The following is a 22,905-nucleotide window of genomic DNA, read 5'->3' as shown; positions in this document are numbered from 1 at the left end:
CTGTAGGGGCCGCCCTATCTGGTGAGATGATAAACCCATGAACGGTCCTCTTTATGACCCCCCCCCCCCCCCCATTACATACAGACCGATATGTGCACATTCTGCACCTGGGCCAGGGCCACACCATTTATTGGGCCTGTGAGACGGTTGCAGAGCGGCCAGTCTTCTGGCTTTTTGACACAATACAACATCAGGCATTTGTGCTCAGCCTGGAGATTCTTGTTATATGGAGAGCTGTGGAGCAGGGAGCCAGGGGCCACCGACTTGGTGTCACCTCTACATGAAATACAGTCATCTAGTGTGATTTTCTGCAGTCAGAAAGCGGAGGCAACCCAATCACAGATGGGGAGAACATACAAACCCCATGCAGATGATGCCCTGGTCACATTCAAACCCAGTACAGCCAGGCAACAATTATAACTACTGAGCCACCATGTTTAGTGTACACTATTAGAATCAAGCTTATTACACCAGAATCAAGCCCATTAAATGACTACTGCACCAGAACTGAACCCATTACATAAATACAGCATCAGAACCAAGCTCAGTACATAGATACAGCACCAGAACCCAATTCATTACATGAATACAGCACTAGAACCAATCTCAGGACATAAATACAGCACCAGAACTGAACTCAATACATATATACAGCACCAGAACCAAACTCAGTACCTAAATACAGCACCAGAACCAAGCTCATTACATAAATACAGCACCAGAACCAAGCCCATTACATATATACAGTCCAAAAACCAAACCCATTACACAAATACAGCCCCAGAACCAAGCTTAGTACATAATTACAAGACCAGAACCAAGCTTATAACATAAATACAGCCCCAGAACCAAGCCCATTACATATATACAGTCCCAAAACCAAACCCATTACACAAATACAGCCCCAGAACCAAGCTCAGTACATAATTACAGGACCAGAACCAAGCTTATTACATACATACAGAACCAAGCTCATTACACAAATACAGCCCCAGAACCAAGCTCAGTACATAATTACAGGACCAGAACCAAGCTTATAACATACATACAGAACCAAGCTCATTACATAAATACAGCACCAGAACCAAGCCCATTAAATAAATACAGCACCAGAACCAAGCTCATTACATAAATACAGCCCCATAACCAAGCCTATTACATAAATACAGCACCAGATCCAAACTCAGTACATATATACAGCACCAGCACCAAGCTCAGTACATAAATACAGCACCAGAACCAAGCTCAGTACATAAATACAGCACCAGAACCAAGCTTATAACATAAATACAGCCCCAGAACCAAGCCCATTACATATATACAGTCCCAAAACCAAACCCATTACACAAATACAGCCCCAGAACCAAGCTCAGTACATAATTACAGGACCAGAACCAAGCTTATTGCATACATACAGAACCAAGCTCATTACACAAATACAGCCCCAGAACCAAGCTCAGTACATAATTACAGGACCAGAACCAAGCTTATAACATACATACAGAACCAAGCTCATTACATAAATACAGCACCAGAACCAAGCCCATTAAATAAATACAGCCCCATAACCAAGCTCATTACATAAATACAGCACCAGAACCAAGCTCAGTACATATATACAGCACCAGCACCAAGCTCAGTACATAAATACAGCCCCAGAACCAAGCTCAGTACATAATTACAGGACCAGAACCAAGCTTATAACATACATACAGAACCAAGCTCATTACATAAATACAGCACCAGAACCAAGCCCATTAAATAAATACAGCCCCATAACCAAGCTCAGTACATAAATACAGCACCAGCACCAAGCTCAGTACATAAATACAGCACCAGAACCCAACCAATTACATAAATACAGCCCCATAACCAAGCCTATTACATAAATAGAGCACCAGAACCAAGCTCAGCACATATATACAGCACCAGAACCAAGCTCAGTACATATATACATCACCAGAACCAAGCTCAGTACATATATACAGCACCAGAACCAAGCTCAGTACATAAATACAGCACTAGAACCAAGCTCAGTACATATACAGTCCTGATCAAAAGTTTAAGACCACTTGAAAAATTGCAAAAAAATCCTATGTAGCATGGCTTGATCTTAACAAGGTTCCAAGTCGAGCTTCAAAATGCAACAAGAAGAGATGGGAGTGAGACAGAACATTTTTTGAGCATTCAATTAATTGAAAATAACGATTAAACTGAAACAGGCTGTTTTTCAGCTGATCCAAATTTTAGGACCACATGCCTTTAAAAGGCCAAATCTGTGCAAAGATGTGGATTCATTGTCATTTTCTGTCAGGTAGTCACACGTTGCGATGGCAAAGGCAAAAAAACTCCCTTTTTGAACGTGGTCGGGTTGTTGAACTGTATAAGCAGGGTCTCTCACAGCGCGCCATCGCTGCTGAGGTGGGACGCAGTAAGACAGTCATTTGGAATTTCTTAAATGATCCTGAGTAGAGTTGAGTGGACACCTGGATATTCGGGTTCGGCAGGTTCGGCCGAACTTGAAAAAAAAGTTTGGGTTCGGGACCCGAACTTGACCCCGAACCCCATTGAAGTCAATGGGGACCCGAACTTTTGGGCACTAAAATGGCTCTAAAATAGTCCTGGAAAGGGCTAGAGGGCTGCAAAAGGCATCAAAATGTGCTTAAGAGCACGACGACTGTTCTGCAAACAAATGTGGATAGGGAAATGACTTAAAATAACATAAAATACAGAAAAATTTAAAATAACAATCTGGATCTAGGAGTAGGAGGTTGAGGAGGCGGTGGATGGGTGGATGTGGTGGTGTAGGTTGTACGGTGTAGGTGGAAGTGGCGGTGAAGGAGGAATAGGTAGCCAACACTGATTTGTGTTATTTTTTATTATTAAATTGGGGTATCCCCCAAAATATTGGGACATATAACAAAATAAAACAAAGAATAAGTGCACTTGAGTACAAGAATGGATGGTTGAGGCCGGTATAAATGTCTATTCTGCACAAGGTACGGATAAGTCCTGTGGGATCCATGCCTGGTTTATTTTAATAAACGTAAGCTCGTCCACATTGGCTGCGGCCTGTGATAATGCTCTCTGCCGGCTAAACACACGTTCACACTATACACTGGCTGCAGGGCAGGTCAGCACCTCCAAGGCTGACAAAGCTTGTCCACATTTAGGCCATCCTAACCCTGCCATCTCAGGTGCTGGCGGTGCCCCAGCTGCGTTGGCGACCTCTTCCTCCTCCTCTGCCTTCGCCTTGTGCTTCCACCGTGCCCCCGCTGTCAGGTGGGAATGCCATCATCATCAGCGTGCGCTTGTAGTCGCGCATCTTCCGCACAGTAACAGATGTTTTCACTAAATTTGGCACCTGTGGTCACTGACAACCGCGGTAGTGACGTCACTCGCTGCTCCTAGTGAGCGCAAAACTTTGACCAACCCCTACCTGCTTCAGCATCGCGCCACCGGCCGGGGCGCGAACCAGCACGCCAAACTATACGGAACATTGACTGGTTTACATCCCGTTATCCAGCATCGGTGATTCGGTGATCTACACTACGTGCAGAATTATTAGGCAAATGAGTATTTTGACCACATCATCCTCTTTATGCATGTTGTCTTACTCCAAGCTGTATAGGCTCGAAAGCCTACTACCAATTAAGCATATTAGGTGATGTGCATCTCTGTAATGAGAAGGGGTGTGGTCTAATGACATCAACACCCTATATCAGGTGTGCATAATTATTAGGCAACTTCCTTTCCTTTGGCAAAATGGGTCAAAAGAAGGACTTGACAGGCTCAGAAAAGTCAAAAATAGTGAGATATCTTGCAGAGGGATGCAGCACTCTTAAAATTGCAAAGCTTCTGAAGCGTGATCATCGAACAATCAAGCGTTTCATTCAAAATAGTCAACAGGGTCGCAAGAAGCGTGTGGAAAAACCAAGGCACAAAATAACTGCCCGTGAACTGAGAAAAGTCAAGCGTGCAGCTGCCAAGATGCCACTTGCCACCAGTTTGGCCATATTTCAGAGCTGCAACATCACTGGAGTGCCCAAAAGCACAAGGTGTGCAATACTCAGAGACATGGCCAAGGTAAGAAAGGCTGAAAGACGACCACCACTGAACAAGACACACAAGCTGAAACGTCAAGACTGGGCCAAGAAATATCTCAAGACTGATTTTTCTAAGGTTTTATGGACGGATGAAATGAGAGTGAGTCTTGATGGGCAAGATGGATGGGCCCGTGGCTGGATTGGTAAAGGGCAGAGAGCTCCAGTCCGACTCAGACGCCAGCAAGGTGGAGGTGGAGTACTGGTTTGGGCTGGTATCATCAAAGATGAGCTTGTGGGGCCTTTTTGGGTTGAGGATGGAGTCAAGCTCAACTCCCAGTCCTACTGCCAGTTTCTGGAAGACACCTTCTTCAAGCAGTGGTACAGGAAGAAGTCTGCAAGGTAAGAAAAACATGATTTTCATGCAGGACAATGCTCCATCACACGCGTCCAAGTACTCCACAGCGTGGCTGGCAAGAAAGGGTATAAAATAAGAAAATCTAATGACATGGCCTCCTTGTTCACCTGATCTGAACCCCATTGAGAACCTGTGGTCCATTATCAAATGTGAGATTTACAAGGAGGGAAAACAGTACACCTCTCTGAACAGTGTCTGGGAGGCTGTGGTTGCTGCTGCACGCAATGTTGATGGTGAACAGGTCAAAACACTGACAGAATCCATGGATGGCAGGCTTTTGAGTGTCCTTGCAAAGAAAGGTGGCTATATTGGTCACTGATTTGTTTTTGTTTTGTTTTTGAATGTCAGAAATGTATATTTGTGAATGTTGAGATGTTATATTGGTTTCACTGGTAAAAATAAATAATTGAAATGGGTATATATTAGTTTTTTGTTAAGTTGCCCAATAATTATGCACAGTAATAGTCACCTGCACACACAGATATCCCCCTAAAATAGCTAAAACTAAAAACAAACTAAAAACTACTTCCAAAAATATTCAGCTTTGATATTAATGAGTTTTTTGGGTTCATTGAGAACATGGTTGTTGTTCAATAATAAAATTAATCCTCAAAAATACAACTTGCCTAATAATTCTGCACTCCCTGTACATCTGTGGAATCGGCAATCCCTGACTCTAGGAAGGCGCACCACCGCATCGAGCATCAGAGCATTGAACAGGAGTCTACATTACAGGTACACTGTTCAGGCTAGAAAGATACTCGTGGATTGGTGTATATTTATGTGCCACATTGCAAATAACATAGGCCTCCATTGTGCCATTCCCACATTAAATATTAAAGCACCTATAGTCCCAGAGCGCAGTATCATCATCATTTATAGCATGTTTTCACTAAATTTAGTCCCTGTCACCCAGGCAGAGCAGGGGTTCATTCACGGCAAAAGGGGGTTCATGTCACCCAGCAATACAACAGAGGATTTTGAGAGATTTAGGCCCCTGTCACCCAGGCACAGCAGGGGTTTGTATGCGCCAAAAATGGTAAAATGTCACCAGACAATTGAAAATAAGAATTTTTTCAATTTAGGGCACTAAAATTGGCACTTTTTTAAATTAAAATGGCTCTAAAATAGTCCTTGAAAAGGCTAGAGGGATGTAAAAGGCAGTAAAATGTGCTGAAGAGCACGGTAACTGCTCTGCAAACAAATGTGGATGGGGAAATAACTTAAAATGAAATAAAATAACTAAAAATTACAAATTATTAACCTGCAACTCAGAGAAGGAGGTGGAGGTTGAGGAGGCGGTGAATGTGGTGTTGTAGGTGGAGGCAGCAATGGAGGAGGAGGAGGTGGTAGCCAACAGTGTTTTTTTTTGTTTTTTTTTATTGGGACAAATAAAATAAAATAAAAAAAAGGATCATTGCACTTGACTTGAGTACAAGAATGTAAGTTTGATGGTGGTATAAATGTCTATTCTGCACAAGGTACAGACAAGTCCTGTGGGATCCAAGCCTGGTTCATTTTAATGAACGCGAGCTTGTCCACGTTGGCTGTGGACAGGCGGCTGCGTCTGTCTGTAATGACGCCTCCTGCCGTGCTGAATACAAGTTCAGAGAGTACACTGGCTGCAGGGCAGGCCAGCACCTCCAGGCATACAGGGCAAGCTCTGGCCATGTGGACAATTTGGAGACCCAGAAGTTGAATGGGGCAGAACCATCAGTCAGTACGTGTAGTCGTGTGCACAGGTACTGTTCCACCATGTTGTTCAAATGCTGCCTCCTGCTAATACGTTCCATATCAGCAGTTGGGGCCGGTTGTTGCGGCGAGGTGACAAAGCTTTTCCACATGTCGGCCATGCTAACCCTGCCTTCTGAGGTGCTGCGCCTTGCGCTTCCACCTGTCCCCCGGCGTCAGTCGGGAATGCTCTCAGGAGTGCGTCTACCAGCGTGCGCCTGTAGTCGCGCATCTTCCGATCACGCTCCAGTGAGGGAATTAAGGACAGCACATTGTCTTTGTACCGGGGATCCAGCAGGGTAGCAACCCAGTAGTCCGCACACGTTAAAATATGGGCAACTCTGCTGTCGTTGCGCAGGCACTGGAGCATGTAGTCGCTCATGTGTGCCAGGCTGCCCAGAGGTAAGGACAAGCTGTCCTCTGTGGGAGGCGTATCTTCTGCGTCCTCCGTATCCCCCCCAGCCACGCACCAGTGATGGGCCCGAGCTGCGTTGGGTGCCACCCCGCTGTGACCATGCTTCATCCTCATCCTCCTCCACCTCCTCCTCATCCTCGTCCTCCTCGTCCTCCAGTAGTGGGCCTTGGCTGGCCAAATTTGTACCTGGCCTCTGCTGTTGCCAAAAACCTCCCTCTGAGTCACTTCGAAGAGACTGGCCTGAAAGTGTTAGAGATGACCCCTCTTCCTCCTCCTCCTCCTCCTCCTGGGCCACCTCCTCTTCCATCATCGCCCTAAGTGTTTTCTCAAGGAGACATAGAAGTGGTAATGTAACGCTGATAACGGCGTCATCGCCACTGGCCATGTTGGTGGAGTACTCGAAACAGCGCAACAGGGCACACAGGTCTCGCATGGAGGCCCAGTCATTGGTGGTGAAGTGGTGCTGTTCCGTAGTGCGACTGACCCGTGCGTGCTGCAGCTGAAACTCCACTATGGCCTGCTGCTGCTCGCACAGTCTCTCCAGCATGTGCAAGGTGGAGTTCCACCTGGTGGGCACGTCGCATATGAGGCGGTGAGTGGGAAGGCCGAAGTTACGCTGTAGCGCAGACAGGCGAGTGGCGGCAGGATGAGAACGCCGGAAGCGCGCACAGACGGGCCGCACTTTATGCAGCAGCTCTGACTCTCCGGCTATGTTGGGGTAGTTGTGAATGAATTTCTGCACCACCAAATTCAGCACATGCGCCAAGCAAGGGATGTGCGTCAAACCGGCTAGTCCCAGAGCTGCAACGAGAGTTCGCCCATTATCGCACACCACCAGGCCGGTCTTTAGGCTCACTGGCAGCAACCACTCGTCGGTCTGTTGTTCTATACCCGGCCACAACTCCTGTGCGGTGTGGGGCCTGTCCCACAAACACATCAGTTTGAGAACGGCCTGCTGACGTTTACCCCTGGCTGTGCTGAAGTTGGTGGTGAAGGTGTGTCGCTGACCGGATGAGCAGGTGGAAGAAGAGGAGGAGGAAGCTGAGTAGGAAGAGGAGGCAACAGGAGGCAATGAATGATGCCCTGCGATTCTTGGCGGCAGAAGGACGTGCGCCAAACAGCTCTCCGCCTGGGGCCCAGCCGCCACTACATTTACCCAGTGTGCAGTTAGGGAGATATAGCGTCCCTGGCCGTGCTTACTGGTCCACGTATCTGTGGTTAGGTGGACCTTGCTACAGATGGCGTTGCGCAGTGCACACTTGATTTTATCCGCTACTTGGTTGTGCAGGGAGGGCACGGCTCTCCTGGAGAAGTAGTGGCGGCTGGGAACAACATACTGTGGGACAGCAAGCGACATGAGCTGTTTGACGCTGTCTGTGTCCACCAGCCTGAATGACAGCATTTCATAGGCCAGTAGTTTAGAAATGCTGGCATTCAGGGCCAGGGATCGAGGGTGGCTAGGTGGGAATTTACGCTTTCTCTCCAAGGTTTGTGAGATGGAGAGCTGAACGCTTCCGTGTGACATGGTGGAGATGCTTGGTGACGGAGGTGGTGTTGGTGGCACATCCTCTGTTTTCTGGGCGGCAGGTGCCAACGTTCCTCCAGAGGCGGAGGAAGAGGCCGAGGCAGCAGCAGAAGAGGGAGCAGGAGGGGCCTGAGCCCTTTCTTGGTTTTGAACGTGCTTACTCCACTGCAGCCCGTGCCTCGCATGTAGATGCCTGGTCATGCAGGTTGTGCTAAGGTTCAGAACGTTAATGCCTTGCTTCAGGCTCTGATGGCACAGTGTGCAAACCACTTGGGTCTTGTCGTCAGCACATTGTGTGAAGAAGTGCCATGCCAGGGAATTCCTTGAAGCTGCCTTTGGTGTGCTCGGTCCCTGGTGACGGTGGCCAATAGCAGGCGAACTGTTTTGGCAACGGCTGCTCTGTTTTTGCACCCTGCTCCCTCTTTTGCTACGCTGTTGGCTCGGTCTTACCACTGCCTCTTCCTCTGAACTCTGAAAGTCAGTGGCACGACCTTCATTCCATGTGGGGTCTAGGACCTCATCGCCCCCTGCATCGTCTTCCACCCAGTCTTCCTCCCTGACATCCTTTTCAGTCTGCACACTGCAGAAAGACGCAGCAGTTAGCACCTGTGTTTCGTCATCATCAGAGAGGTGCTGAGGTGGTATTCCCATGTCCTCATCAGGAAACATAAGTGGTTGTGCGTCAGTGCATTCTATGTCTTCCAACCCTGGGGAAGAGCTAGGTGGATGCCCTTGGGAAACCCTGTGTCACAGCCACCTCTGTGAGAAGGTCTGACATACATCCTTCTCTACCTATTGCATGATGTTCTTTGTTTTGGCTTCACTTTCTCATCTCATTTCCTTCTCCCAGGTGTCACCTATTTAGACTAATCCTCTTTCCTTTATATTCCCTCCCATACTGCCTCACTTTGCGGTTTATACTTCTTCCTGGATTGTGTTCACTGCTGAAGGCTGCTTCTGCTGATTCCTCAGATAAGTCTGTTTCCTTTATTTGTGTTTCCTTGCTGGCTTGATTCTAGGTGACCCTGACTCCGTCCGTATTAAGTGCAGGGAGCCGGTGGTCGTGTCCCCTCACTATTATAGGGTTTTCAGGGGTTACATAGTATTCTGTACGTGGACATGCAATTGTCTACCATAAAGACCTTTGCATGAGCATAGCAGTCAGGGAGAGCTCTAGGGGTTTTATAGGGCTCATCCATATGCTCCTTAGTTTGGGATCAAGCCGGTCGGATGTTTATTTATAAGTTCCAGCTTTCTGCAACACCATCCGTGACACCCTGCCAGCAGAGTCTTCAAACAGCATAAGAGACTGCTGCATAACTTGAGGCTCAGACAGTTTCCCTGGTATGCATGGGGGTGATGTGACAGACTGATGGGCATGGGTTTCAGGCGCCACCTGTGCGCTTTCTGCAGAAGACTGGGTGGGAGATAGTGTGAACGTGCTGGATCCACTGTCGGCCACCCAATCGACTAGCGCCTGTACTTGCTCAGGCCTTACCATCCTTAGAACGGCATTAGTACCGACCAAATATCGCTGTAGATTCTGGCGGCTACTGGGACCTGAGGTAGTAGGTTCAGTAGGAGGTGTAGCTGTGGCAGAACGGCCACGTCCTCTCCCTGCACCAGAGGCTTCACCAACACCACCACCACGACCATGACCGCGTCCCTTATTAGATGTTTGCCTCATAGTTAGCGTTCACCAAGCAAAGTAAAAAGTGGTTAAGTATGTTAAAAATAATTAACCACCAATAAAAACCCTGATGCACTAAAACATTTTTTTAAAACTCTATATGACAGCGGTATTTGTGGCCTAAATTTCACAGTAACTTATGCACCTCTAATCCCAGATGTGCAGTATATCAGAGGGTTTTTTAACCCCAGTAACCAAAAAGCCGTATTTGTGGCCTAAATGTGACACTCACTTATGCACCTATAATCCTAGATGTGCACTATATGAAACAGATGGGGTTTTTTCGCCCCAGTATGCCCCAGTATGAGAAAGCCGTATTTGTGGCCTAAATTTCACAGTCACTTATGCACGTCTAATCCCAGATGTGCAGTATATAAGAGGGTTTTTTAACCCCAGTAAGCAAAAAGCTGTATTTCTGACCTAAATGTGACACTCACTTATGCACCTATAATCCTAGATGTGCACTATATGAAACAGATGGTTTTTTTTCGCCCCAGTATGAGAAAGCCGTATTTCTGGCCTAAATTTCACAGTCACTTATGCAGCGATAATCCTAGATGTGCACTATATGAAAAAAAGGGTTTTTTTAACCCCAGTGTCTCAAAGCTGTATTTCTGGACTTGCAGACAAGCAGATAGCATGTGCTGGTGCACTATCGTTGCATAAAATGGCTGCCGATTATGTATTGATATTGACTAACTGAAGGAAAAAAAGTTTGTTTTCAGTAGTAGTTGGCTCAGGGCAGGCTTAAAACAATTGCGCACTGCACCCACAAAACACTTTTTCTGTAGATCGCTGAGTAAAGAAGCAGTTCTTCATAAGATTTCTCCCTGATCTCTCCCTGACAGCAGCTGCAGCCTCAACCTACACTAATCCGAGCAGAGTAACGGTCGGCGCTACGTGACTCCAGCTTAAATAGAGGCTGGGTCACATGGTGCTCTGGCCAATCACAGCCATGCCAATAGTAGGCATGGCTGTGATGGCCTTTTGGGGCAAATAGTATGACGCTTGTTGATTGGCTGCTTTGCAGCCTTTCAAAAAGCGCCATAAAAATCGCCGAACATTTTTCGTAAATGTTCGGGTGCCGAAAAACCTAAAGTTCGGTACAAACCGGAACTTTACAGTTCGGGTTCGCTCAACTCTAGTCAAGATGAGAATGAATCAAAGCAACAACAAGAGTTTTGGCCGATTCCACTGTAAGAAAAGGGTGGATTCTGGAGATATTCTTGAGGTGCAGATGACAAGAGTGAGCAAGTGATTGGATATGGGGAACAAAGGAAAGATCCGAGTCAAACATGGCCCCAAGAGAGCGGACGTGTTGCCTAGGAGTTATGATAGTGAAAATAAACTGAGTGAAACAATACTGTAACATACCTATGCTATGTTTAAAGGGGTTCTCCAGGAATTAAGAAAAATAAAATTCGTAAAATTACTTTATTATAATTATATTCCCAAATACCTTTCATTAGTTATAATGGCTCGTTTTGTCTAAGAAGCAATGATTAGGAGAAACAAAATGGCCGCCGTCCTATTAGTGCACACAAAACCTGTCCTAATCACACAGGAGGACAAGTTACTTCACGACACTGAGGAAAAAAGCTTCCTCCTCTCTGCTCTGCTTCTCAGGGATTATGATCCTGAATACAGTTTAATATGATATTTAGCTGAATCTTTGTGGGAATGGAGTTCATGAGGAGACATGCAGTACAGAAAGGATGGACAGGAGAGACTGTGGTAATGGAGACTGTAGACAAGTGCTGCTGCTCATTACCACATCTGCTCATGAACTCAATTCACTGACAAGCAGAGAAGAGAATGAGGCAGCTCTTTACCGCAGTGTTGTGAAGTAACTTGTCCTCCTGTGTGGTTAGGACAGGTTTCGTATGTACTATTAGGACAGCGGCCATTTTGTTTTTCCTAATCATTGCTCTGAATACAAAATGAGCCATTTTAACTAATGTAAGGTATTTGGGAATATATTTATAATGAAGTAATATTTAAGTATTTTCATTTTCTTAATTTCCGGAGAACCCCTTTAAGTTTAAGTAGATCACATTGCATCTCCGTCTCCTGCCCTGTCTAACAGACATGATTAACTACCAGGCACTTAGGCAATATGGCAAGGATGGTGCTTTTTGGCTTGTGCTGACCCCTGCGAGTGCTTCCCCTTAGACTGTGTCTACATTTATTAGGAGTGTGATTATTGAAGTAGGGGGAATTTAGCTCACTATCTAATTAACCCCTTCGTGACTGCCATATGGCTATATACGTGCTATCTGCACATACCCCGTGCAGCTAGCACATGCATAAACGTCATGACAGCTCTTTAATCCAAGCGCTGCAAAACACTTGGATTAAAGTTTCTGCCCCTGCACTGCTGCCGTCATGGACAGTGCAGAGCCCAGTAATGCCGGCAAGGGACCAATTAGAGTGGTCCCTTGCCGACGATTGCTTCGATTGGTTAGTCTGTGTAGACTAACCAATCAGAGCGTGGCAGTGTTAAAATGCTGATTTCAGGCTCTGATCTGCACTCTGCAGATCAGAGCCTGAAATCAGGCATTAGCTAATCTCTGCCCCCTGATTTCTCCTCTTCCCCGATCTGTGCCCCCTGATGTGTGCCCTAATATCTCCTGCCTCCCCGGTCTGTACCCTGTGCGCAATCTGTGCACATTACTGTTAATGTTGCCGGCCGTGCTCTTCACACGCCGGCCCCTGTCTGCAACTGTGCTGCCAGTGTCCCTAACTGTGCTGTTCTGTGCCCCCTGCCCCCATATAAGCCCCCTGCCCCAAGCCCCAGTTCCAGAGCCTCCGACATCAGCAGTGAGTGTCGGTTGTATGCTGGCACTCTGGTATAACCCCTTAGATGCCTCGGCAGCAGCATCCATGGGGTTAATAGAGGGAGGGGGCTCCCTCTCTCAACCATCGGGCTGCCGTGCCCGCGCGATGGCAGCGGCCCGATGGTTGCCATGACAACCGGATGCTTTGCAAAGGCGTCCAGTATTGCCATATATCAGGAAACCTGATACCACTATACTTTGCAATGCAAGAGCATTGCAAAGTCTAGTATAGCCATCAGCCCCACTGGATCTTCAAGATCCAAGTGGGACTTGATAAAAAAGTGTGAAAATAAAAAAAGTTAAAAAAACAAATAAAAATGTAATTTAATAATAAAATAAATTGCCTTTTCTTATATAAAATAAAAAAAATGAAGAAAAAAATTAATTACACATATTAGGTATCACCGCGTCCGTAACGACCAGCTCTCTAAATATATCACATGATACACCCCGTCCGATAAACACCATAGAAAAAATAAATAAAAACTGTGTCAAAAAAGCCACATCCGTAACAACCAGCTCTATAAAAATATCACATAATCTAACCCCTCAGGTGAACACCCTAAAAAATAAAAACAGTGCCGAAAAAGACATTTTTTGTCACCTAACATCACATAAAGTGCAACACCAATTGATCAAAAAGGCATATGTCCCCCAAAACAGTACCAATCAAACCGTCACCTCATCCCGCAAAAAATGAGACCCTACCTAAAAAATAAATAAGAAAAAGTAAATGTAATTAGGTATTGCCACATCCGTAACGATCTGCTCTATAAAAATGTCACATGACCTAACCCCTCAGGTGAACGCTGTAAAAATAAATAAATAAAAACTGTTTGAAAACAACCAATTTTTTTGTCATCTTGCCCATAAAGTGTGATAAATGATTAAAAAAATCATATGTACCTAAAAATAGTACCAATAAAAACGTCAACTCTTCCTGAAAAATAAAAAAAATATGGCGTTCAGAAAATGAAGACACAAAAACATAATAATTTTTTACAAAAATGCTTTATTATATAAAACTGAAACAAACAAACAAAGTAGACATATTTGATATCATTGCGTCCGTACACAACCTGCTGTATAAAAATAGCACATGATCTACCCCAGGCATGCTCAACCTGCGCCCCTCCAGCTGTTGCAAAACTACAACTCCTATCATTCCCTGACAGCCTACAGCTATCATCCTACAGAAGGGCACCGTGGGAGTTGTAGTTTTGCTGGAGGGTCGCAGGTTGAGCATGCCTGATCTACCTTGTCAGATGAATGTTGTAAAAAATAAAAAAACAGTGCCAAAACAGCCATTTTTTGGTTTCCTTGCCTCACAAAAAACGTAATATAGAGCAATTAAAAATCATATGTACCCCAAAATAGTAAAACTGGCACCTTATCCCCTAGTTTCTAAAATTGTGTCACTTTTTTGGAGTTTCTACTGTAAGGGTGCATCAGGGGAGCTTCAAATGGGACATGGCATACAAAAACCAGTCCAGCAAAATCTGCCTTCAAAAAACCTTATGGCATTCCTTTTCTTACGCGCCCTGCGGTGTGCCCTTACATCAGTTTACAACCAAATGTGGGGTGTTTCTGTAAACCGCAGATTCAGAGTAATAAATATTGAGTTTTGTTTGGCTGTTAACCCTCGATGTGTTAAAGAAAAAAATGGATTAAAATGGAAAATCTGACAAAAAGTGAAATTTCAAAAATTAATCTCCATTTTCATTTAATTCTTGTGGAACACCTAAAGGGTTAACAACGTTTGTAAAATTAGTTTTGAGTAACCTGAGGGGTGTAGTTTCTACAATGGGGTCATTGATAAGGGTTTCCACTATGTAGGCCCCACAAAGTGACTTCAGACCTGAACTGGTCCTTAAAAAAGTGGGTTTTGGAAATTCTAAAAAATTTTAAGATCTGCTTCTAAAATTCAAAGTCTTCTAATGTCCCAAAAAATTAAAATGACATTTAGAAAATGATGCCAACATAAAGTAGACATATAGGGAATGTTAAGTAATAAATATTTTACGAGGTATCACTTTATGTTTTAAAAGCAGAGAAATTTTGAAAATTTCAAATTTTTTTATATTTTGGGTAAATTTGGGATTTTTTCATAAATAAAGGTGAAATATATTGACTCAATTTTATGACTAACATGAAGTACAGTGTGTCACGAGAAAACAATAGCACATAAAGTGACAAGTCAGATTTGCAAAATTAGACGTGGTCACGAAGGTGAAAAATGGCTTGGTCTTGAAAAGGTTAAATACTTAATCAAGACACAGGAGAAGAGATGCTATATGTAGGTAAACAGTAACTAGTAGAATGGAGAACCGCACTCAATTCAGTAGATTCTGGTGCCAATCAAGGGCTGAGAACAGCCAATGTACATATAGCAAAAATTGAGGCCCACAGATTTAAAGTGTTGCAATCAAACTTTTTATTTTTAAGTTTTGCAGTAGTTTCAGCCAATAGCCCAATATTTATCCTTAGTACAAACAGAGTATTTCGACCAGGTGTTTTCGGTCCTTTCAGACCTTCATCAGTGGTCACATTTTTTATCTGTAACAATATATAGTACAAAATGAGTTGGGATGAAAAAACTGAAATAAAAAAAAAAATGGAGGGGAGGGGAGTTATGGAGGGGAGTTAAATCATGCAGAGTTGATGAGAGTCAGGATATATAGAACAGAAAGTGCACGGAGGTGTTTCTGTACAGAATATGGTCAGATAGATGTTGTCAGAAAATCCCATATAGGGTATCTCAATAGGGTATGTTAGTGACATCCATCTTGGTCATGAGTGGATTTAGTGTATGCACTTAGCGCAATTGTGTATATACTGGGTTATTGACCACGTCTATCCGTGTATCCTATACAGAGTCTGTCATATATGGGTAAGTAATAGCGTCTGGATGGGATCTGCTGGACACATAGGAGAATATTGTCGCATTATATCAATAGATGGCTATATAGACACATAAGCATCACAAGGTATCACATGTGGCGTACATTCAAGAGATTTGTTTTAAATATAGCTTATATACAAACAGCAGTACCGGAATGGTATATATGGCCTCCATGGACGGCGGCATACAACAAGGTCAAGGGAAGTTAATGGCTCTCTGCACTTTCTGGATGCATTGTACAATACATGCCAGGTACATGCTCTGAATATATCTGAAAATTATATATATATACACGCCGGGTATATCAGCAAAAGGACAGTGCTCTATTGGGTATAACAGGCTCAAAGCCGCATTGCATGATAGCGCCAAAAACCGAGGTTCGCTGATGTGAATACATTTATTAGGAACACCTGTTCTATTTCTCATTAATGCGATTATCTAGTCAACCAATCACATGGCAGTTGCTTCGATGCTTGTAGGGTTGTGGTCCTGGTCAAGACAATCTCCTGAACTCCAAACTGAATGTCAGAATGGGAAGGAAAGGTGATTTAGGCAATTTTGAGCGTGGCATGGTTGTTGGTGCCAGACGGGCCGGTCTGAGTATTTCACAATCTGCTCAGTTACTGGGATTTTCACGCACAATCATTTCTAGGGTTTACAAAGAATGGTGTGAAAAGGGAAAAACCTCCAGTATGCGGCCGTCCTGTGGGCGAGAATGCCTTGTGGATACCGGAGGTCAGAGGAGAATGGGCCGACTGATTCAAGCTGATAGAAGAGCAACGTTGACTGGAATAACCACTCGTTACAACCGAGGTCTGCAGCAAAGCATTTGTGAAGCCACAACACGCACAACCTTGAGGCGGATGGGCTACAACAGCAGACGACCCCACCAGGTACCACTCATCTCCACTACAAATAGGAAAAAGAGGCTACAATTTGCACGAGCTCACCAAAATTGGACTGTTAAAGACTGGAAAAATGTTGCCGGGTCTGATGAGTCTCGATTTCTGTTGAGACATTCAAATGGTAGAGTCCGAATTTGGCGTAAACAGAATGAGAACATGTATCCATCATGCCTTGTTACCACTGTGCAGGCTGGTGGTGGTGGTGTTTTCTGGGCACACTTTAGCCCCTTAGTGCCAATTGGGCATCGTTTAAATGCCACGGGCTACTTGAGCATTGTTTCTGACCATGTCCATCCCTTCATGACCACCATGTACCCATCATCTGATGGCTACTTCCAGCAGGATAATGCACCATGTCACAAAGCTCGAATCCTTTCAAATTGGTTTCTTGAACATGACAATGAGTTCACTGCACTAAAATGGCCCCACAGTCACCAGATCTCAACCCAATAGAGCATCTTTGGGATGTGGTGGAACGGGAGCTTCGTGCCCTGGATGTGCATCCCTCAAATCTCCATCAACTGCAAGATGCTATCCTATCAATATGGGCCAACATTTCTAAAGAATGCTATCAGCACCTTGTGGAATCAATGCCGAAGGCCGAAGGCAAAAGGGGGTCCAACATCGTATTAGTATGGTGTTCCTAATAATTCTTTAGGTGAGTGTATATATATGCCAGGTATAACAACATAAACATAAAGGCAGTGCTCCAATCGGTATTACCACAGACATGAGGCCACATTCTATTATATAATAATTCCCAAGCTGAGGTTCATTAGATAGCAGGTGTCTATAGGGAGGATGCCGGGGTCTTTCATCACCTAAAAAAGACATATAGTTAGCTCTTTACCCGTTCTGGTGGGGAGATTCGGTCATCAGGGCTCGGATGTGTGGCATCTGTATTGCGCCCATCCGTGCCCTAAATGTATTGGCTCTCTGTAGTTCCGGTCATGTGACCGGAAGTCACGTGGCGGCTGGGACACAAGTATGCGTTCCACAGGGGCATCACGTGATTGGAAAGGGGACGGTATGTGTTCCACTGTAGGATTCTCCTGTCACAATGTATACTTGGCACTATTTATATAGCGAGGAGTACAGTTTATGATATCAGGCATGATCATCTTGTCATTCTACTTCTCTATGGAGACAAAAGTGGTGTATATTTCGCTCTGTGATATATGGCCCTGAACCATTATAGGAGATTAAATGGAGGGGGATTTATAGACAGAAAAGGGGGACATGGAGAGGGGGAATGAAGGATAAGCAATACAGGAACAAACAGGGAAGAAATGAAAGAGATATATGGATTATGGGAATAAAAGAAGAGTAGGGGAAGAGATAATCTCACCCTCACCAGATGTAGACATAATATTTTTTCTCAGCGGGTCTGTAGGAAGAAAAACAAAGGAATGTTAAGACCATATTACCATCATCATCTAATTAATTCATACATTGATAAAAAAAAGTCACATTCGCGGTTCAGTCCATTGGGCGAAAGTGTCCCTAGTTTGTGGATCCAAAATGCCTCCTGCTGTCTTAAGAGGAGTATCTGATTGCCTCCTCTCCTGGATGGGTCAATTTGGTCCAAAATTTGGAAACTCAGTTGTGAGATTTGATGTTTTTTGTCAATGAAGTTATGTGGTATGGGTAAAAAAGTGTGCCCAAGTCTGATGGTCGGCTTGTGCTTGCTTATACAGTCCCGTATGTGTTGTGTCGTTTTCTCGTCATGGCCTTGAATTGTGTGTCTTTTATCATGTCGTTGCTAACGATGCGGTCGACACGTGTGTACTGAGATCGGGGTAAAGACTGTTTTGTGGCCCTGGGATGGCAGCTCTTGTAATGGAGCAAGCTATTACGGTCGGTTGGTTTATTGTACAAGTCTATAGATAGTTGGCCTGTTGGGTCAATTTTGACCAGTGTGTCAAGGAAACTTATCTCCTCCATGTTGGTATGGGAGGTGAAGTCTAATTCATCGTAGATCTGGTTTAGATCAGTTACCAACTGTTGTATAGTGGACATGGGTCCTCTCCAGATACAAAAAATATTGTCTATAAAACAATACCAAATGTCAGCATATTGTTGGAACAAGGGGTTCGTGTATACGTGGTCCTCTTCAAACGCAATCATGAATGCATTTGCATAGGGCGGGGCCACGTTGGACCCCATCGTGGTACCCCTTTTCTGGCCATAAAATGTGTCCCCAAACAAAAAGACATTTTTAGTGAGTATGATCTCTAAAGTTCTTGTTGTAAGTTGTCCAGAGTAAACTGGTTTTGTAACAACCTTGCTGTGGCTTGTATCCCCTTGTCATGTGTTATAGATGTGTAAAGGCTATTAACAGCTAGGGTTAGGAGGATGCTTCCTGGTGTGATAGTTGTTCCCTTCAGTTTTGTGAGAAAATTGGTGGTGTCTAGTATAAAAGATTTAGATGATTTGCAAAATTAGACGTGGTCACGAAGGTGAAAAATGGCTTGGTCTTGAAAGGGTTAATCACTTAAACAAGACACAGGAGAAGAGATGCTCTATGTAGGTAAACAAACAGAGCTAAGGATCTGGATGGGCCATAAAATCACTACAGATCACAAGCAGAACAACAGTCACATAAATCACATCAGGTCAATTGGGAGAACATCTATGGGGCTAAACACATTGATATTACACTTGCATAAAGTAGTATACATAGAGGAATATGCAGGGATATCTACCAGGGATTAGCATCCAAACATAGGCACCACGGCTCTGTGGTGCTGTATATATGTACTGAGCTTGGTTCTGGTGCTGTATTTATGTACTGAGCTTGGTTCTGGTGCTGTATATATGTACTGAGCCTGGTTCTGGTGATGTATTTATGTACTGAGCTTGGTTCTGGTGCTGTATTTATGTACTGAGCTTGGTTCTGGTGCTGTATTTATGTACTGAGCTTGGTTCTGTATATATGTACTGAACTTGGTTCTGGTGCTGTATTTATGTACTGAGCTTGGTTCTGGTGCTGTATTTATGTACTGAGCTTGGTTCTGGTGCTGTATTTATGTACTGAGCTTGGTTCTGGTGCTGTATATATGTACTGAGCTTGGTTCTGGTGCTGTATATATGTACTGAGCTTGGTTCTGGTGCTGTATTTATGTACTGAGCTTGGTTCTGGTGCTGTATTTATGTACTGAGCTTGGTTCTGGTGCTGTATATATGTACTGAGCTTGGTTCTGGTGCTGTATATATGTACTGAGCTTGGTTCTGGTGCTGTATATATGTACTGAGCTTGGTTCTGGTGCTGTATATATGTACTGAGCTTGGTTCTGGTGCTGTATTTATGTGCTGAGCTTGGTTCTGGTGCTGTATATACACTCACCTAAAGAATTATTAGGAACACCTGTTCTATTTCTCATTAATGCGATTATCTAGTCAACCAATCACATGGCAGTTGCTTCGATGCATGTCGGGTTGTGCTCCTAGTCAAGACAATCTCCTGAACTCCAAACTGAATGTCAGAATGGGAAAGAAAGGTGATTTAAGCAATTTTGAGCGTGGCATGGTTGTTGGTGCCAGACGGACCGGTCTGAGTATTTCACAATCTGCTCAGTTACTGGGATTTTCACGCACAACCATTTCTAGGGTTTACAAAGAATGGTGTGAAAAGGGAAAAACCTCCAGTATGCGGCCGTCCTGTGGGCGAAAATGCCTTGTGGATGCTGGAGGTCAGAGGAGAATGGGCGACTGATTCAAGCTGATAGAAGAGCAACGTTGACTGGAATAACCACTCGTTACAACCGAGGTATGCAGCAAAGCATTTGTGAAGCCACAACACGCACAACCTTGAGGCGGATGGGCTACAACAGCAGAAGACCCCACCGGGTACCACTCATCTCCACTACAAATAGGAAAAAGAGGCTACAATTTGCACAAGCTCACCAAAATTGGACTGTTGAAGACTGGAAAAATGTTGCCTGGTCTGATGAGTCTCGATTTCTGTTGAGACATTCAAATGGTAGAGTCCGAATTTGGCGTAAACAGAATGAGAACATGTATCCATCATGCCTTGTTACCACTGTGCAGGCTGGTGGTGGTGGTGTAATGGTGTGGGGGATGTTTTCTGGGCACACTTTAGGCCCCTTAGTGCCAATTGGGCATCGTTTAAATGCCACGGGCTACCTGAGCATTGTTTCTGACCATGTCCATCCCTTCATGACCACCATGTACCCATCCTCTGATGGCTACTTCCAGCAGGATAATGCACCATGTCACAAAGCTCGAATCATTTCAAATTGGTTTCTTGAACATGACAATGAGTTCACTGTACTAAAATGGCCCCACAGTCACCAGATCTCAACCCAATAGAGCATCTTTGGGATGTGGTGGAACGGGAGCTTTGTGCCCTGGATGTGCATCCCTCAAATCTCTATCAACTGCAAGATGCTATCCTATCAATATGGGCCAACATTTCTAAAGATGCTATCAGCACCTTGTGGAATCAATGCCACGTAGAATTAAGGCAGTTCAGAAGGCAAAAAGGGGTCCAACACCGTATTAGTATGGTGTTCCTAATAATTCTTTACGTGAGTGTATATCTGCAACGCTGAATATATTTTGTTTTTCTACCGAAATACGCTATTAAAAGGCTTTACCACATATAACTGCAATGCTGAACACTGAATATATTTTGCTTTTCTACCGAAATACTCCACTAAAGGCTTTACCACATACAACTGCAACGCTCAATATATTTTGTTTTTCTACTGAAATACTCCACTAAAGGCTTTACCACATATAACTACTGCAGCGCTGAACGCTGAATATACTTTTAGTTTTCTACTGAAATACGTCACTAAAGGTTTTACTACATATAACGGCAACAGTGAACGCCAAATATATTTTTCTTTTTCTACCGATGTACGCCACTGAAGGCTTTTCAACAGATTACTGAAGCTCTGAACATATTTTGTTTTTCTACCTAAATAAACCACTATAGACTTTACCACATATAACTGCAACACTGAACATATTTAGTTTTTCTACCGAAATATGCCACTAAAGGCTGGTTTCTGTGCTGTAAAAAAATTAGACAAAGATAAATAATTTCAGAACTTTTTCCACCTTTAATGTGACCTATAAACTGTACAACTCAATTAAAAAAACAAACTTAAATCTTTTAGGTAGAGGGAAGAAAAAAATATAAAAATAAAATACTATGGTTGCATAAGTGTGCACACCCTTACCCTAAGTTCAGACCTGAGCGTTTTACAGCGCGTTCCTACGCGCTGTAAAACGCTCAACACGGAGAAACCAATGATTCCCTATGGGAATGGTTCTCACCTGGGCGTTTTACAGCGCGTACGATCGCGCTGTAAAACGCCCGACGCTCAAACAAGTACTTGAGCTTCTTTGGGGCGTTTTGACGCGCGTTTGTGGCCATAGGACACTGCAGTCAATGACACAAACGCGCGTCAAATGCGCGTTTACTATTACAAAAAACGCGCGTCAGAAACGCGCGTCAAAAAGCGCGTCTGACGCGCGTTTGGGAAACGCTCAGGTGTGAAAGCAGGGTCAAACTAATACTTTGTTGAAGCACCTTTTGATTTTATTACAGAACTCAGTCTTTTGGGGTTTGAGTCTATCAGCATGGCACATTTTGACTTGGCAAGGTTTCTCCACTCTTCTTTGCAAAAACACTCCAAATCTGTCAGATTGCGAGGGCATCTCCTGGGCACAGCCCTCTTCAGATCACCCTACAGATTGTCAATCGGATTCAGGTCTGGGCTCTGGCTGGGCCATTCCAAAACTTTAATCTTCTTCTGGTGAGGCTATTTGTTTGTTGATTTGGATGTATGCTTTGGGTCGTTGTCATGCTGAAAGCTGAAGTTCCTCTTCATGTTCAGCTTACTAGCAGAAGCCTGAAGGTTTTGGGCCAATATTGACTGGTATTTGGACCTGTTCATTATTCCCTCTAGCTTAACTAAGGCCCCAGTTCCAGCTGAAGAAAAACAGCCCCTCGGCATGATGCTGCCACCACCATGCTTCACTGCGGGGATGGGGTTCTTTTGGTGATGTGCAGTGTTGTTTTTGCGCCAAACATATCTTTTGGAATTATGGCCAAAAAGTTCAACCTTGGTTTCATCAGACCAGAACACCTTTTCCCACATGCTTTTGGGAGACTTCAGATGTGTTTTTGCAAAATGTAGCCTGTCTTAGATGTTTTTCTTGGTAAGAAAAGGCTTTCGTCTTGCCACTCTACCCCATAGCCCAGACATATGAAGAATACTGGAGATTGTTTTCACATGTACCACACGGCCAGTACTTGCCAGATATTCCTACAGCTCCTTTAATGTTGCTGTAGGCCTCTTGGTCGCCTCCCAGACCAGTTTTCTTCTCGTCTTTTCATCAATTTTGGAGGGACGTCCAGTTCGTGGTAATGTCACTGTTGGGCCATATTTTCTCCACTTGATGA

Source organism: Bufo gargarizans, chromosome 3, assembly GCF_014858855.1.
Source record: "Bufo gargarizans isolate SCDJY-AF-19 chromosome 3, ASM1485885v1, whole genome shotgun sequence".
Lineage (NCBI taxonomy): Eukaryota > Metazoa > Chordata > Amphibia > Anura > Bufonidae > Bufo > Bufo gargarizans.
The sequence above is the reverse complement of the archived record's forward strand: the minus strand, read 5'-3'. Positions refer to the sequence as shown.